Genomic DNA, 18,024 nt, shown 5'->3' on the forward strand with positions numbered 1-18,024 from the left:
CGGAGCATGGAAAATGAGGGTCACAATGGGGAACTGAGCGCTTGTGGCCACACAGAGGGTGCACCGAACACCCTCATTTGTATAAGCAAACTACTTTTTTTATTGCACAATAAAGACAATGCTTATTACAACAAAAATATGATTTTATAGGGGCTCACTCTGATATCTGATCATGTGGTTAGTTTATAAAGTGATATGAGCTGACAGACATATAGTTACATAGTTACATACAGTTGAAAAAGAGACAGGTAGGTCCACAAGTTCACGTTTTCTCCACCAGTTATACATTTGGTATCCCAGCCCTTGTATAAAAGCTGTTATAGGCTGTGTGCCCACGACGCGTTTTTTAAGCGTTTCCGCAGCGGCAAAAACGCATGGTAGAAGGCCTGCCATGTTCCCCAATGATAATCCGCATGTGCTGTGCACATGCTGTGCAAATTTCCGCTGCGGATTATTATTGCGGAAAAAAACGCAGCACTACCAATTATTTTGCGGAAGTGCTGCGTTTTCGCCGCCATTGACTTGCATTAGAACGCATGGAATCCGCATCACTGTATATGTAGATGCGCATTCCATGCGTTCTAATGTGCGGATGGTACCCGGTCCTAAAGAAGAGGAGACTCTCCTCCGGACCCGGGTACCATAGAAACTGTAAAAAAAAAGAATAAAATAAAAAATAAATGTATACTTACCTTCCGGCGGCCCGCGGTGCGCTCCTCCTCGCATGCCGGCAGCTCGCAATGTACTGAAGGACCTGCGCTGACGTCATAGTCATGTGACGGGTCACACGACGCTGACGTCGGCAGGTCCTTCAGTGTACCGCTACCGGCAGCCGGGACGGAGCACGAAGCAAGACACCGGGGGCCATCAGAGGGTAAGTATATATTTATTTTTTTATTTTTTACCATTCTTTCGGTCACACTATATAAATCCAAGCTGTTTGCATGGATTTATATAGTGTGACCAAGTTGTCAAGCACTTTCCAAGTGATGCTAAAATCGCTTGGAAAGAGCTTGTCAACCCGCATGCGGAAATGCAAGTGAAGAACGCTTCACTTCCGCATGTCCCTGGCAGGAAAACGCATGTACAATCCGCATGCGTTTTTTTCTGCCAGGGAGATGCAGAAACGCTCAGGAAAAAATCCTGAGCATTTCTGCATCGTGGGCACATAGCCATACTGTCAGCCATCACTACCTCTTGTGGTCGGACATTCCACAGTCTGACTGCTCTGGCTGTAAAGAACCCTTTCCTATTTATCTGCCGGAATCGCCTTTCTTCCACCCGTAATGAGTGCCCCCGGGTCCTTAGTATGGTCTTTGGAAGGAATAAGTCATGCGCCAGTACTTTATACTGACCACACATGTATTTATACATGTAAATGAGATCTCCTCTGAGGCGTATTTTTTCTAAGCTAAACAAGGTCAACTTTTCCAACCTCCCATCATATGAGAGGCCTCCATCATATAATAATCCAGCTTCAACTGACTCTAACTTCTGAATATCCTTTTAAAAATGTGGAGCCCAAAACTGGATCCCATATTCTAGATGTGGCCTCACCAGTGATTTATAAAGGGGTAATGATATATTTGAATCACAGGATTTTAAAGAGACACAATTTACTCTCTAAAAACCCTACTATATATTGTATAATACACACAGTATCTGATATATACTATATAATAGATATAGTGACTGTTTATAGCACGCTGCGCTGGCTATAGGTGTTGTTCTGTATATGCTCGGGGGTTGGATACACAGCACGTATAGAACACTTTCATGCAGTGATCTAAGCAAACTGGTAAAAAAAAAAATGAAACAAAAAGAGATTAATGAAAGTGATGGCCAAAAAAGGCGATGAGTAATAATATGTGTCATAAAATATAGAAATGTCGTTATCAGATTGGGAATAGTTTAGGCAATCAGTCAATCAAAATTCCTAAGAGCAGAAATCACTCTGGGGGCCAATTACAAGAACAACTCTTCTATATGAGCAAAACAGAGTGGTATTCCAATCCCTGATGCATCAAAGACATGAAAACATTTTACAATTGTCTCCTTGTCAGCGCCCTATAGCGTGGGATTTATAAACCACAGAAATATTAACCCTTTCACAGCTGGGTCATTTTCCGTTTTTGCCTCCCCTTCTTCCAAGAACCATCATTTTTGGGAGAAAAGTGTACTGATTTGAACTTTCAAGTTTTTCTGTTTTTTTTCTTCCATATTTTTTTAAACAGTTTTTTTAACATTTTTTTTTTAAATTTGTTAATGCCCTTAGGGGACTTGAACCTGTGATCATCCGATCGCTTGTATTATATATAGAAATACCACAGTACTGCTGTGTATAGCAAAAATGAAGGTCTCCTATGAACACCAATCATGGACTGGCTTTCACAGGAGTCTGTAATGACGGCGCCCCATAATCACGTTGTGGGTGAGCCGATGGGAGGATTTTAGTAGTACGCCCACTGGGATGAGTGCTGTAAATGCAGCTGTTACAGACTGGTTAACAGCCTCGGGCAGAGCCGTTAGAGGCAGATGATGGCTGGATAATATAGCCATCATTTGCCGGCAAAGATGCAGGATGAGTTCCTGAGCCCCCATCAAGGTCAGGAAGCCGGCATATTGTGTATCCAACAATATATACATTTTTTTATTTTTTCTATCTATGCATTGATTAAACATAATGAATGGTATACTTGTCTCCCAGCACCACTGCAAATAGAGCAGGCCACTTGGGAGCCCTCCGAAAATTGAAATCGCTGTAAAGCTGCAACCTGACCGCTGCAGACAATTACAGTCGTGGTGCTGGGACTTCCGAACAGAGCATAAACCTCTTACAGAGTCGGCCGAGACCTCCAGAGTGGCCTGTGTTGGATCAACGGGGGTTCTGGAAAGGGAGTATTCAACTGTTCCTTACTTTTAATCAATCCATGCCTTAAAAAATAATATTGCTGTCGGACAATCCCTTTATGCAGGTACCACAAAATACAATGGCGTGCTGGTCCACGTATACCGATACAAGCTATGACTTCATTCAGGCGCCAGTGATTTTTCTGGTAATAATCTGATTTTTGGTTCATGTATCAGTGTTTTCCATCAGTTTCATCAGTGGTTTTCTGCATTATAATGTAATTCACAGACAGCACACGGATTGTAACCGGACGTCATCTGTGCGCTGTCCGGGATTTGCATGGACCCACAGACTTGTATGGGAGAGTTTAATCCGTGACGCTGATCAAAAACAGACAGTGCACAAAAAAAAAGAAACCGGGTACTTGTCCTATGTGTGAAAATCACAGGCAGAACATGTGAAAAACGGACGTCTGAATGAGGCTTCACAGTGACCAAGGATAAAGACATACGCAAAGTGGGCCCCACGTCCAAATGTAAAATCCTTTATTCATAACCAACAATAAAAAATGTAAAAACATCTAAAAGGACGTAAAGATCGAGACCAAAGCCCCTAATGTGGCAATGAACCTCCCCTCAGTGTATGGTGAACTATAAGACGGAAAGCACCAATTTAAAGAACTGTATGCAAACAATAGTGACATATAATATATACAGTGCATTGTGAAAGTATTTGGCCCCCTTGAACTTTTCTACCTTTTCCCACATTTCTGGCTTCAAACATAAAGATGTAAAATTCTAATTTTTTGGGGAAGAATCAACAACAAGTGGGACAAAATCGTGAAGTGGAACGAAATTTATTGGATATTTTAAACTTTAAAAAAAAAAATAAAAAAATGAAAAGTGGGGCATGCAATATTATTCGGTCCCCTTGAGTTAATACTTTGTAGCGCCACCTTTTGCTGCGATTACAGCTGCAAGTCGCTTGGGGTATGTCTCTATCAGTTTTGCACATCGAGAGGCAGAAATTCTTTCCCATTCTTCCTTGCAAAACAGCTCGAGCTCATTGAGGTTGGATGGAGAGCGTTTGTGAACAGCAGTTTTCAGCTCTTTCCACAGATTCTCGATTGGATTCAGGTCTGGTCTTTGACTTGGCCATTCTAACACCTGGATACGTTTATTTTTTAACCATTCCATTGTAGATTTCGCTTTATGTTTGGGATCATTGTCTAGTTGGAAGATAAATCTCCGTCCCAGTCTCAGGTCTTTTGCAGACTCCAACAGGTTTTCTTCCAGAATGGTCCTGTATTTGGCTCCGGCCATCTTCCCATCAATTTTAACCATCTTCCCTGTCCCTGGTGAACAAAAGTAGGCCCAAGCCATGATGCTGCCACCACGTTTGACAGTGGGGATAGTAGTTTTTAAGGGTAATGAGCTGTGTTGCTTTTACACCAAACATATCGTTTTGCATTGTGGCCAAAAAGTTCGATTTTGGTTTCATCTGACCAGAGCACCTTATTCCACATGTTTGTTGGGTCTCCCAGGTGACTTGTGGCAAACTTCAAACAAGACTTTTTATGGATATCTTTGAGAAATGTCTTTCTTCTTGCCACTCTTCCATAAAGGTGAGATTTGTTGAGCACGACTGATTGTTGTCCTATGAACAGACTCTCCCACCTCAGCTGTAGATCTCTGCAGTTCATCCAGAGTGATCATGGGCCTTCTCCTTGTTCGAGATGAAAGTTTAGAGGGACGGCCGGGTCTTGGTAGATTTGCAGTGGTCTGATACTCCTTCCATTTCAATATGATCGCTTGCACAGTGCTTCTTGAGATGTTTAAGATATGGGAAATCTTTTTGTATCCAAATCCGGCTTTAAACTTCGCCACAACAGTATGTCGGACCTGCCTGGTGTGCTCCTTGGTCTTCATGATGCTCTCTGCACTTGAAACAGAACCCTGAGACTATCACAGAGCAGGTGCATTTATACGGAGACTTGATTGCACACAGGTGGATTCTATTTATCATTACCAGTCATTTAGGACAACATTGGATCATTCAGAGATCCTCACTGAACTTCCGGAGTGAGTTTGCTGCACTGAAAGTAAAGGGGCCGAATAATATTGCACGCCCCACTTTTCATTTTTTTTAAAAAGTTTAAAATATCCAATAAATTTCGTTCCACTTCACGATTGTGTCCCACTTGTTGTTGATTCTTCCCCAAAAAATTAGAATTTTATATCTCTATGTTTGAAGCCAGAAATGTGGCAAAAAGTTCAAGGGGGCCAAATACTTTCACAATGCACTATATATCTATCTATCTATATATCTATCTATATATACAGTGCTGGCCAAAAGTATTGGCACCCCTGCAATTCTGTCAGATAATACTCAGTTTCTTCCTGAAAATGATTGCAATCACAAATTCTTTGGTATTATTCTCTTCATTTAATTTGTCTTCAATGAAAAAAGCACAAAAAGAATTGTCCTAAAGCCAAATTGGATATAATTCCACACCAAACCTAAAAAAGGGGGTGGACAAAAGTATTGGCACCCTTTGAAAAATCATGTGATGCTTCTCTAATTCATGTAATTAACAGCACCTGTAACTTACCTGTGGCACCTAACAGGTGTTGATAATAACTAAATCACACTTGCAGCCAGTTAACATGGATTAAAGTTGACTCAACCTCTGTCCTGTGTCCTTGTGTGTACCACATTGAGCATGGAGAAAAGAAAGAAGACCAAAGAACTGTCTGAGGACTTTAGAAACCAAATTGTGAGGAAGCATGAGCAATCTCAAGGCTACAAGTCCATCTCCAAAGACCTGAATGTTCCTGTGTCTTCCGTGCGCAGTGTCATCAAGAAGTTTAAAGCCCATGGCACTGTGGCTAACCTCCCTAGATGTGGACGGAAAAGAAAAATTGACGAGAGATTTCAACGCAAGATTGTGCGGATGGTGGATAAAGAACCTCGACTAACATCCAAACAAGTTCAAGCTGCCCTGCAGTCCGAGGGTACAACAGTGTCAACCCGTACTATCCGTCGACGTCTGAATGAAAAGGGACTGTATGGTAGGATACCCAGGAAGACCCCACTTCTTACCCCGAGACATAAAAAAGCCAGGCTGGAGTTTGCCAAAACTTACCTGAGAAAGCCTAAAACGTTTTGGAAGAATGTTCTCTGGTCAGATGAGACAAAAGTAGAGATTTTTGGGAAAAAGCATCAACATAGAGTGTACAGGAAAAAAAAAGAGGCATTCAAAGAAAAGAACACTGTCCCTACAGTCAAACATGGCGGAGGTTCCCTGATGTTTTGGGGTTGCTTTGCTGCCTCTGGCACTGGACTGCTTGACCGTGTGCATGGCATTATGAAGTCTGAAGACTACCAACAAATTTTGCAGCATAATGTAGGGCCCAGTGTGAGAAAGCTGGGTCTCCCTCAGAGGTCATGGGTCTTCCAGCAGGACAATGACCCAAAACACACTTCCAACAGCACTATAAAATGGTTTGAGAGAAAGCACTGGAGACTTCTAAGGTAGCCAGCAATGAGTCCAGACCTGAATCCCATAGAACACCTGTGGAGAGATCTCAAAATGGCAGTTTGGAGAAGGCACCCTTCAAATATCAGGGACCCGGAGTAGTTTGCTAAAGAAGAATGGTCTACAATTCCAGCAGAGCATTGTAAGAAACTCATTGATGGTTATCGGTAGCGGTTGTTCGCAGTTATTTTGGCTAAAGGTTGTGCAACCAAGTATTAGGCTGAGGGTGCCAATACTTTTGTCCGGCCCTTTCTTGGAGTTTTGTGTGAAATGATCAATGATTTGATTTTTGCTTCATTCTCTTTTGTGTTTTTTCCTTGCAAGCAAATTAAATGAAGAGAATAAGACCAAAGAATTTGTGATTGCAATCATTTTCAGGAAGAAACTGAGTATTATCTGACAGAATTGCAGGGGTGCCAATACTTTTGGCCAGCACTGTATATATATAGTGTATATACCCTGCAAGGAGGGAATCCACACGATTGTTACCTTATCCAAAACAAAAGAGCACTTGTCTAGGAATGAATGGAGCAGAGGTGCACGTGTTCTACCTCCGCGCTATTCAGAGACGGCTACAAGGAGCCCTGTTCTCAGGATCAATGGGGTCCCAGCAATCAGGAAGGTATCAGGTAACTCAGGAGCAGACCTAGTTCCGATGCAGCCGCTGCAACTGCACCGGGGCCCGGCGGGGCATGGGGGCCCTTGCCGGGCAACTAATGATGAGGACAATTTGGCCTGCTTCTCGGAGCCCCATAGCCAGATTGCCCTCATCATATGCGGCAGGCAGGAAGCGATCCCTCCAGCTCCGCTGCTGACAGGAGAAAATGGCAGCGGAGCTGGAGGGATCCGGCATCCTCACCTCTGCTTCCAGCCCGCCGCTGTGGCTTCCTCCCTGACACAGGCTTTCGCTGTTTGCAGGCATTCGCAGTGCAGGCCTGTGTCAGAGAGAAAGCTGCCGGTGAGGACGATGCCGCAGGGGAGAACGCTGCAGGGGAGCGAGAGGTAAGTTGTGTGTTTTTTTTATTTTTACATACTGAAACACTGGGGAGAACAGGAGAATGAGGGGAGGTGGGGGAGAGCAATGATGGGGCTAAGGAGAGCAATGGTGGCGATGGGGAGAGCAATGATGGGGCTAAGGAGAGCAATGGTGGCGACGGGGAGAGCAATGATGGGGCTAAGGAGAACAATGATGGGGCTAAGGAGAGCAATGGTGGCGATGGGGAGAACAATGATGGGGCTAAGGAGAGCAATGGAGGTGATGGGGAGTACAATGATGGGGCTAAGGAGAGCAATGTTGGGGCTGGGGAGAGCAATGATGTGGCTGGGGAGAGCAATGATGGGGTTGGGGAGAGCAATGGTGGCGATGGGGAGAGCAATGATGGGGCTGGAGAGAGCAATGACGGGGGTGCTGGGAGAGAGCAATGCCAGGGGTGCTGGGAGAGAGCAATGCCGGGGGTGGTGGGAGAGAGCAATGACGGGGGTGCCGGGACAGAGCAATGCCGGGGGTGGTGGGAGAGAGCAATGACGGGGGTGCCGGGACAGAGCAATGCCGGGGGTGGTGGGAGAGAGCAATGACGGGGGTGCCGGGACAGAGCAATGACGGGGGTGCCGGGACAGAGCAATGACGGGGGTGCCGGGACAGAGCAATGACGGGGGTGCCGGGACAGAGCAATGACGGGGGTGCCGGGACAGAGCAATGACGGGGGTGCCGGGACAGAGCAATGACGGGGGTGCCGGGACAGAGCAATGATCGAGGTGCTGGGAGACAGCAATTACGGGGTTGTTGGGAGAGAGCAATGACAGGGGTGCTGGGAGAGAGCAATGATGGGGGTGCTGGGAGAGAGCAATGATGGGGGTGCTGGGAGAGAGCAATGATGGGGGTGCTGGGAGAGAGCAATGATGGGGGTGCTGGGAAAGAGCAATGACGGGGGCTGCTGGGAGAGAGCAATGACGGGGGCTGCTGGGAGAGAGCAAAGACGGGAGCTGCTGGGAGAGAGCAATGACGGGGGCTTCTGGGAGAGAGCAATGACGGGGGTGCTGGGAGAGAGCAATGATGGGGGTGCTTGGAGAGAGCAATGATGGGGGTGCTGGGAGAGAGCAATTATGGGGTTTCACTTTGCTTGTACTGTAAAGCCCTGTATATTTTCCGTGTGCACATAACCTTACAGTTAATTGGGGAGAGTCACAGAGACTGAATAATTTATATTATTGGCTGGTGGAGATTATAGTTAATGGGGGGCACAATGCTGCTTATCGCTTTATATATTGATTACTAAGTGGCTAATAGTATATTAATGGGGGTGTACATATCTGTAGTCAGGGGCGCAATGCGGGTGAAACGCATGTATATATACAATATATGTGTCCTTGTTATTTTCTAGGCTGGAGATCATCGTGACAAGAGGCCAGGGGTGGATTAAGAGTAGCAAGGGCCCCGGGCAGTTTAGAAGGCGCGGGCCCCCCACACACACACACCTGATTTATCACGTGACATGTCACATGATCCCCTGTGATAGATCATGTGATAGTTCACAATATTAATTATAATAATTTTTCTTAGGCTGTGTGCCCACTATGCGTTTTTAAGCGTTTCTGCAGCGGCAATTCCGCTGCAGAAACGCTTAAAAAACGCTTGGTAGAAGGTCTGCCATGTTCCCCAATGATAATCCGCATGCTGTGCACATGCTGCGGAAATTTCCGCTGCGGATTATCATTGCGGAAAAATCTGCAGCATTACCAATTATTTTGCGGAAGCGCGGCGTTTTCGCATCACTGCATCTGTAGATGAGGAATCCATGCGTTTCAATGTGCGGATGATACCCGGGTGTGGAGGACAGGAGACTCTCCTCCGGACCCGGGTACCATAGAACCTGCAAAAAAAAGAATAAAATAAAAAATAAATATTATACTTACCTTCTGATGGCCCCCGGTGTCTTTATCCGCTGCGTCCTGGCTTGCCGGCAGCTCGCGATGGTCTGAAAAGGACCTGCCGTGACGTCATTTAGTCATGTGACGGGTCACGCGACCGCTGACGTCGGCAGGCCATCAGAAGGTAAGTATATATTTTTTATTTTTGACCATTCTTTTACGGTCACACTATATATGCCGGTTCCCGGTTGCATGGATTTATATAGTGTAACCAAGTTGTCAAGCACTTTCCAAGTGATGCTAAAATCGCTTGGAAAAGCGCTTGTCAACCCGCATGCGGAAATGCATGTGAAGAACGCTTCACATCCGCTTGTCCATGGCAGGATAAAGCATGTACAATCCGCACGCACAATCCGCAAGTACAATCCGCATGCGTTTTTTCTGCCAGGGAGATGCAGAAACGCTCAAAAAAAATCCGGAACTTTTCTGTACCGTGGGCACATAGCCTTATATTAATTGTATGACTCAATATTGAGCACACGTAGCCATCTATACACAGCGGGAGGCTGCAGGTGCCATCTATATGTAGCACCCCGAGGGCTCGGCTGCTACAGGGGTATTGCACCTCAGACCAGAGGTGTGATATTCCACTCCCGGGTAAGGATGGAGTGTGGACCAGGACTCGTTTAGCTACATGCACCACACACACCCCATTTCCGAGGGACAGCTCAACGGTGCTCCCACAGAAGTGCAGGCACGACAGCTTCTGTCCCTGGCTGGAGTGGGGCGGGGAAAGGAAAACCCAGTGGTGTAGGAGCAGATAGGGGTGGGTCTCTGGGCATAGGCAGGAGCCCATTGGTTGCAAGTCACCTGGGCTCGGGTGTCAGAAGGAGGTATAAAAGGTGGGCACCATCTTAGATCAGAGTTCAGTCCGGTTCAGTTCAGTGGAGACAGTCTGAGGAGAAGGCAGGAAGCAGAGCCCCTGCATGGGCTCTGCTCTGCAGGCAGGCCTTGTCAGGAGGCTGGAGCCTGAGAGAGAGAGAGAGAAGAAGGAACAGAAAGGAAAGTAGGAAAGGAACTGGAACAGAGGAGAAAGGAAGCAAGGAACACAGAGAAAGGCCCAGAGACACGAGGACAGAAGGAACCCCATATGCCCAGAGGAGATACAGGGTGAAGGGTTGGCAGAACAGGGTACCGGAACCCAAATTGGTGGAGGCAACAGATTCCTCAACCAAAGACCGGAGGTTGTTACCACATCTTGGTGCGACCCCTCACTACATCCACCAGAAAGGCATACCGTATAGGGTCAGGGAAACCGGAGAGAGGTTTCGCCAACAGAAGGCCCGAGGAAGCTGGACAAAGGTGGGTCACTGGTGGGGACGGCCAGAGAAAGGAAAGAGAAGGGAGCTCTGAACCACACTCCGGAATTGCCTGGGAGTTGACCGAGTCCCTCACCTGGTGGACGCAGCACGGCTCAGGCGGTCCCTCATGTGCACAAGGGACCAGAATCACAACAGTGAGTAAAGCTTTGGAAACTGCAATTACAAGTCTCTGTGTTTCATCGCCGCACCAGCACCATCAGTACTGGGACGCTCACACCATCACTCCCATCATCTGCTCTAGCTGCCCTGAGGCAATACTTCTCCCGTGGGGAGTTATCCCATACTCGGCTGCGCAAACAACATCAGCCTTAGCGGTCGGCAGCGCAGCGGCGGTCCCCACTGACCGCAATCCACGGGTGGCGTAGTCGGACAATTACAATACCAATAGACTGCCACTGGTTTGACCACCCTGGGCACGGACCTGGTCGCCGCCACACGGAGACTACAACCCCCAGCATCCCACCAGCGATCCGGCTCCGGGTTCCCAGCGCAGGCCCAGGGGGCGCGTCATATACACAGCGGGAGGCCGCACGTAGCCGTCTATACACAGCGGGAGGCCGCACGTAGCCGTCTATACACAGCGGGAGGCCGCACGTAGCCGTCTATACACAGCGGGAGGCCGCACGTAGCCGTCTATACACAGCGGGAGGCCGCACGTAGCCGTCTATACACAGCGGGAGGCCGCACGTAGCCGTCTATACACAGCGGGAGGCCGCACGTAGCCATCTATACACAGCGGGAGGCCGCACGTAGCCATCTATACACAACGGGACGCCGCACGTAGCCATCTATACACAACGGGACGCCGCACGTAGCCATCTATACACAGCGGGAGGCCGCACGGCGCCATCTATACACAGCAGGAGGCCGCACGGCGCCCCCCCAGAGACAGCAGGAGGCCGCACGGCGCCATCTATACTCAGCAGGAGGCCGCACGTAGCCATCTATACACAGCAGGAGGCCGCACAGCGCCATCTATACATAGCGGGAGGCTGCACGGCGCCCCCTCCAGAGACATCAGGAGGCAGCACGGCGCCATCTATACTCAGCAGGAGGCCGCACGTAGCCATCTATACACAGAAGGAGGCCGCACGGCGCCATCTATACACAGCAGGAGGCCGCACGGCGCCATCTATACACAGCAGGAGGCCGCACGGCGCCATCTATACACAGCAGGAGGCCGCACGGCGCCATCTATACACAGCAGGAGGCCGCTCGGCGCCATCTATACACAGCGGGAGGCTGCACGGCGCCCCCTCCAGAGACAACAGGAGGCCGCACGGCGCCATCTATACACAGCAGGAGGCCGCACGGCGCCATCTATACACAGCAGGAGGCCGCTCGGCGCCATCTATACACAGCGGGAGGCTGCACGGCGCCCCCTCCAGAGACAACAGGAGGCCGCACGGCGCCATCTATACTCAGCAGGAGGCCGCACGTAGCCATCTATACACAGCAGGAGGCCGCTCGGCGCCATCTATACACAGCAGGAGGCCGCTCGGCGCCATCTATACACAGCAGGAGGCCGCTCGGCGCCATTTATACACAGCAGGAGGCCGCACAGCGCCAACTATACACAGCAGGGGGCACACAGCGCCCCCCCCCCCCCCCCCGAGACAGCAGGAGGCCGCACGGCACCAACTATACTCAGCAGGAGGCCGCACGCAGTCACGCATGCAGTCACGCACACACACAAACATATACAGACATATACATACACGCATAAACACATTTGAAACACAAAAATACATATAAACAGACATCACACAATGATATCTGCCTGCACAAACACACACATATACACACACACATACATACACACACAGACTCACCATCCCCCGGCTCCATTCCTCCTGCCTGCTCTGACTTCTCCGTTGCAGCAGTGCAGGCCGGGCGCGCACTGCGTGACGTCACAGCTAGGAGACACGGCCGCGCACAGGGCCGTGTCTCCTAGCAGTGACGCGGCCGGGCCAGCACAGGGAAGTTAACTGCTGCAGTGCTGGCCCGGCCGATGAAGACGTAGCGGCCGTGCGCCGCTGCTGGGGGAGCGGTCCGGGGCCCCCCCTCCCGCCACTGCTACCGGTATGTGCCGCGGCGGCCCGCACATATAATGAGGGCAATCCGGCATTAGACACCCCGCCCGGAGCCGCGGGCCCCTTGCAGGTTCGGGGCCCCGGGCGGTAGCCCGGATTGCCCTCATTATAATCCGCCTATGCAAGAGGCGTGGCGGGGAGATGTGGACATGAAGGTCTGACCAGATGGAGAAGAAGCAGCAGAAACCGACTCTGATCAGATGAGACGTCAGCGGTAAGTGCCTGGATGTAAATATTATTCCGTATCTGCACTGTGTGACTTGGAGGGATAATGTTATCAGTAAAATCCCTTAGGCGGTATTCTCACATTTGTGTTAAATGTCCGTGGGCTGCCAGATTTTTTTTATCTGATGGTCCACAGACTCGTAGAGTTTTATAGATCCATTCACACATACATGAAAATCACGGATCTGAGAATGAGATCTGTGAGGGTCAGAGAATGTCCTGTTCTGATCTAATTTTGAGGATCAGCATAGGACATGCTCAATGCATCTGTAAAAGCGGGCAGCACACAGATGCAGGAATGCAGCCTTATTATGTATAGCACAGTCCCTTAGTATATAGTGTACTCATTTATTATGTATAGCGCCGTTCTTATATAGTTTCTTTTATTATGTATAACACTGTCCCTTATTACATACCATACTCTCTAGTTATATATGATGCCGTCTCTTATTATATAGCTTCCTGTTATGTACAGTCACAGCGCCCTCTCTTTATTACATAGCCGTCTCTTGTTAGATGTAAAATGGCAGCTGATGGAGCAGCCGGTGACCAGAAGACCAGTCCATCAGCTCCTCCATCAGCAAAGAAGCTTTCCCTTGCTCCATCTGCAGTCATTGCATTATATATCCAACAAGAGAGGACGGTATGTAATAAGAAACAGCGTGCTATATTATCCGATATGTAAGGGACGGTGCTGTACATAACAAGAGAGGGCACTATGTGACAAGGGACAGCAATATACATAATAAAGGAGGCTATGTAAGAGGTATATATGTGTGTGTTGCTATATATACATCTTTGTCGCCATAAAAGGTGGGGGGCCCAAACACATTTCTGGCACCTTTGGCCCCACGCAGTCAGTCTCCGCCCCTGAGGTAACTGCTAATCTTAGCACATATCCTTTAATTATATTTACATCCTTCTGCATTATTGTTAGCTGCCTGATATACCTCCATCATATTCCTCAGCGCTTTACAGAAACCATCGCTGTCCCCATTGGGGCTCACAATCTTACCTTGGTTTTTGCAGTGTGAGAGGAAGCCCATATAAAGGACACAGAGCTGCACCCGACAGCCGTTCTCCAGCTGATCTCCCCGGTGACAGGGCAGTGTGACACTGTAGCGTCCTACCTGATTCCAGCAGGACTGCAGTACCGAGTATGGCCAGAGGTGGGGCTGTGGTCACAGGGTGGACAGTAGGAAGGTGCTGAAACCGTCAGAAAGGAGCAGCAGTCAGTAAATACAGCGGGCACAGTGCACACTGACACTACACCACACCACATGCACACAGTATACAGCAGGCACAGTGCACACAGTATACAGCAGGCACAGTGCACACAGTATACAGCAGGCACAGTGCACACAGTATACAGCAGGCACAGTGCACACGGTATACAGCAGGCACAGTGCACACGGTATACAGCAGGCACAGTGCACACGGTATACAGCAGGTACAGTGCACACGGTATACAGCAGACACAATGCACACGGTATACAGCAGACACAATGCACACGGTATACAGCAGACACAATGCACACGGTATACAGCAGGCACAGTGCACACAGTATACAGCAGGTACAGTGCACACAGTATACAGCAGGCACAGTGCACACAGTATACAGCAGGCACAGTGCACACAGTATACAGCAGGCACAGTGCACACAGTATACAGCAGGCACAGTGCACACAGTATACAGCAGGCACAGTGCACACAGTATACAGCAGGCACAGTGCACACAGTATACAGCAGGCACAGTGCACACAGTATACAGCAGGCACAGTGCACAGTCACAACACACCACATACACACACAACAGCAGGCACAGTGCACATAGTATACAGGAGGAGAGGAGCCTGTGCTGAGCAGCCCCTGGCCCCATCACAGTCATCACACCACCATGTATTACGGCGGAGCTGGCACTGAGCAGCCCGGTGACGGGCACATTAGGGGCAGGCACACAATGTCCGGCACACACTCACCTACCCCGTGTATCCACAGCTGGTGTGTGCAGCTCCCCAAGCCGTGCACTCATCACACCCACTGCCGCTCTGCACGCCCCGACTGCACCGCATTGGAGGAGCCCGCTGTCAGTCAGACGAGGACGCTCCGGTAACTCCTTCCTCCCCGCTGCGCTCTCACCATCAGTAGATCGGATGTCCTCTGGAGCTGAGGTCGGCGCCGCCTGGAACACTGCACCCTGCTGCCATAGGCACATCGGGCACACTGCATCCTGCTGCCATAGGCACATCGGGCACACTGCATCCTGCTGCCATAGGCATATCGGGCACACTGCACCCTGCTGCCATAGGCACATCGGGCACACTGCATCCTGCTGCCACAGGCACATCGGGCACACTGCATCCTGCTGCCATAGGCACATCGGGCCACTGCACCCTGCTGCCATAGGCTCATCGGGCACACTGCACCCTGCTGCCATAGGCACATCGGGCACACTGCATCCTGCTGCCACAGGCACATCGGGCACACTGCATCCTGCTGCCATAGGCACATCGGGCCACTGCACCCTGCTGCCATAGGCACATCGGGCACACTGCATCCTGCTGCCATAGGCACATCGGGCACACTGCATCCTGCTGCCATAGGCACATCGGGCACACTGCATCCTGCTGCCATAGGCACATCGGGCACACTGCATCCTGCTGCCATAGGCACATCGGGCACACTGCATTCTGCTGCCATAGGCACACTGCATCCTGCTGCCATAGGCACATCGGGCACACTGCATCCTGCTGCAATAGGCACATCGGGCACACTGCATCCTGCTGCCATAGGCACATCGGGCACACTGCACCCTGCTGCAATAGGCACATCGGGCACACTGCATCCTGCTGCCATAGGCACATCGGGCACACTGCATCCTGCTGCCATAGGCACATCGGGCACACTGCATCCTGCTGCCATAGGCACATCGGACACACTGCATCCTGCTGCCATAGGCACATCGGGCACACTGCATACTGCTGCCATAGGCGCATCGGGCACACTGCATCCTGCTGCCATAGGCGCATCGGGCACACTGCATCCTGCTGCCATAGGCACATCGGGCACACTGCATCCTGCTGCCATAGGCACATCGGGCACACTGCATCCTGCTGCCATAGACATATCGGGCACACTGCATCCTGCTGCCATAGGCATATCGGGCACACTGCATCCGGCTGCTATAGGCACAACGGGCCACTGCATCCTGCTGCCATAGGCACATTGGGCACACTGCATCCTGCTGCCATAGGCACATTGGGCACACTGCATCCTGCTGCCATAGACACATTGGGCACACTGCATCCTGCTGCCATAGGCACATTGGGCACACTGCATCCTGCTGCCATAGGCACATTGGGCACACTGCATCCTGCTGCCATAGGCACATTGGGCAGACTGCATCCTGCTGCCATAGGCACATTGGGCACACTGCATCCTGCTGCCATAGGCATATCGGGCACACTGCACCCTGCTGCCATAGGCACATCGGGCACACTGCATCCTGCTGCCACAGGCACATCGGGCACACTGCATCCTGCTGCCATAGGCATACTGCATCCTGCTGCCATAGGCACATCGGGCACACTGCACCCTGCTGCCATAGACACATCGGGCCACTGCATCCTGCTGCCATAGGCACATCGGGCCACTGCATCCTGCTGCCATAGGCATATCGGGCACACTGCACCCTGCTGCCATAGGCACATCGGGCCACTGCATCCTGCTGCCATAAGCACATTGGCCACACTGCATCCTGCTGCCATAGGCACATCGGGCACACTGCATCCTGCTGCCATAGGCACATCGGGCACACTACACCCTGCTGCCATAGGCACATCGGGCACACTGCATCCTGCTGCCATAGGCACATCGGGCACACTGTATCCTGCTGCCATAGGCACACTGCACCCTGCTGCCATAGGCACATCGGGCACACTACATCCTGCTGCCACAGGCACATCGGGCATACTGCACCCTGCTGCTATAGGCACATCGGGCACACTGCATCCTGCTGCCATAGGCACATCGGGCACACTGCACCCTGCTGCCATAGGCACTCTGCATCCTGCTGCCATAGGCACACTGCACCCTGCTGCCATAGGCACATCGAGCACACTGCATCCTGCTGCCACAGGCACATCAGGCACACTGCAACCTGCTGCCATAGGCACACCTGGCACACTGCACCCTGCTGCCATAGGCACATCGGGCACACTGCATCCTGCTGCCATAGGCACATCGGGCACACTGCATCCTGCTGCCATAGGCACATTGGGCACACTGCATCCTGCTGCCATAGGCACACTGCATCCTGCTGCCATAGGCACACTACATCCTGCTGCCATAGGCACATTGGGCACACTGCACCCTGCTGCCATAGGCACATTGGGCACACTGCACCCTGCTGCCATAGGCACATCGGGCACACTGCACCCTGCTGCCATAGGCACATCGGGCACACTGCACCCTGCTGCCATAGGCACATCGGGCACACTGCACCCTGCTGCCATAGGCACATATGGCACACTGCATCCTGCTGCCATAGACACATTGGGCACACTGCACCCCTCTGCCATAGACACATCGGGCACACTGCACCCTGCTGCATAGGCACATCGGGCAAACTGCACCCTACTGCCATAGGCACATCGGGCAAACTGCATCCTGCTGCCATAGGCACATCGGGCAAACTGCACCCTGCTGCCATAGGCACATCGGGCAAACCGCACCCTGCTGCCATAGGCACATCGGGCAAACTGCACCCTGCTGCCATAGGCACATCGGGCACACTGCACCCTGCTGCCATAGGCACATCGGGCACACTGCACCCTGCTGCCATAGGCACATCGGGCACACTGCACCCTGCTGCCATAGGCACATCGGGCACACTGCACCCTGCTGCCATAGGCACATCGGGCACACTGCACCCTGCTGCCATAGGCACATCGGGCACCCTGCTGCCATAGACACATCGGGCACACTACACCCTGCTGCCATAGACACATCGGGCACACTACACCCTGCTGCCATAGACACATCGGGCACAGTGCACCCTACTGCCA

General features: G+C 50.8%; 1 protein-coding gene across 5 annotated transcripts in view; it reads right to left on the minus strand.

Annotated features, from left to right (window-relative positions):
- The window catches only part of WDR17 (WD repeat domain 17), a 166,199-nt gene extending 151,152 nt beyond the window's left edge, over window positions 1-15,047 (minus strand). The window contains exons 1-2 of one of the 5 annotated variants that reach the window (XM_073643745.1): window positions 14,942-15,031; window positions 14,088-14,163 (exon numbers count right to left, since the gene is read on the minus strand). The gene's annotated coding sequence lies outside the window, so the exon portion shown is untranslated. Of the gene's footprint in view, window positions 1-13,972; window positions 14,164-14,937 lie in introns of all 5 variants that reach the window. The other 4 variants (XM_073643736.1, XM_073643756.1, XM_073643767.1 and 1 more) reach the window with 4 other exon arrangements.
- Window positions 15,048-18,024: the final 2,977 nt, after the last annotated feature.

Source organism: Phyllobates terribilis, unplaced genomic scaffold, assembly GCF_046119375.1.
Source record: "Phyllobates terribilis strain yellow unplaced genomic scaffold, ASM4611937v1 Scaffold_1__5_contigs__length_1240528914, whole genome shotgun sequence".
Classification (NCBI taxonomy): Eukaryota; Metazoa; Chordata; class Amphibia; order Anura; family Dendrobatidae; genus Phyllobates; species Phyllobates terribilis.